Source organism: Oncorhynchus masou, chromosome 15 (assembly GCF_036934945.1).
Source record: "Oncorhynchus masou masou isolate Uvic2021 chromosome 15, UVic_Omas_1.1, whole genome shotgun sequence".
NCBI classification, from domain to species: domain Eukaryota; kingdom Metazoa; phylum Chordata; class Actinopteri; order Salmoniformes; family Salmonidae; genus Oncorhynchus; species Oncorhynchus masou.
In genome coordinates this window covers 68383040-68383924 of record NC_088226.1, presented here as the reverse complement: position 1 = coordinate 68383924, position 885 = coordinate 68383040, and positions in this window count along the sequence as shown.

Here is an 885-nt window from a genome sequence, read left to right as displayed (position 1 = left end):
GTTCGTACAGATAACCAATAATTTACAACTTTCAGATGAGACTGAATTAAGGTGACGATTAATATTGACTGCTATTGATGTAAAATATTACTAGGTCTTTAAGAGTTTATTCGGAAGATAACAGCTCTATAAATATTATTTTGTGGTGCCCCGACTCTAGTTAATTACGGAGAAATTATTTTATAGAATAGCATGTCATATCACTTAATCCGGCATAGCCAAAAGACACGAGAATACGAACATTGCCTTTAAATTTCAGTAACACTGAACTTCTGCGATACGGATTGAATAGAGACCTGATATCATAAATTGGTTTATAGTTCCCTAATATAATTAAACCGGTTTATAGTGTCGTCCACAATCTATAGGAAGAAGACAAGGAAATTATTTGGGTTCATAGTTTTATTAACTATTCAAAAAGTACAATCAATATACTATATCAAAATATCAAGTTTGTTTTCAAGCACCTTCAGATGCTAGTACCCTCTACAATATACTGTAAACAATATAAAAGTCTGGTTAAGACCAAAAATACATCATTTTAAACATGATCAGGTTTGTTACAAAATATAATTCAAATCTATTCCCTGAGATTAATAGACAAAGACAATGGGGTTTAGTCTACAGAATCATTATACCATGTTATTCCCCAGTGTCATCTGATAACACATGCGACGTTAACAGCAGACCTTTGCTCCAAATACTATTGGAAATCATTTCAAATGCCGGGTGGGGTTTGCAGTTAAAGGATTATTCTATTGGTCCGTTAACCCAGGCAAGCTCAATGCACAGAGGGAAAAAGTATATGAAATAATCAAATAGTATTTGAAACCAGGTCTAAACATTAGACATTTAATGATTTTGTCCATTAATTAGCTACCATGA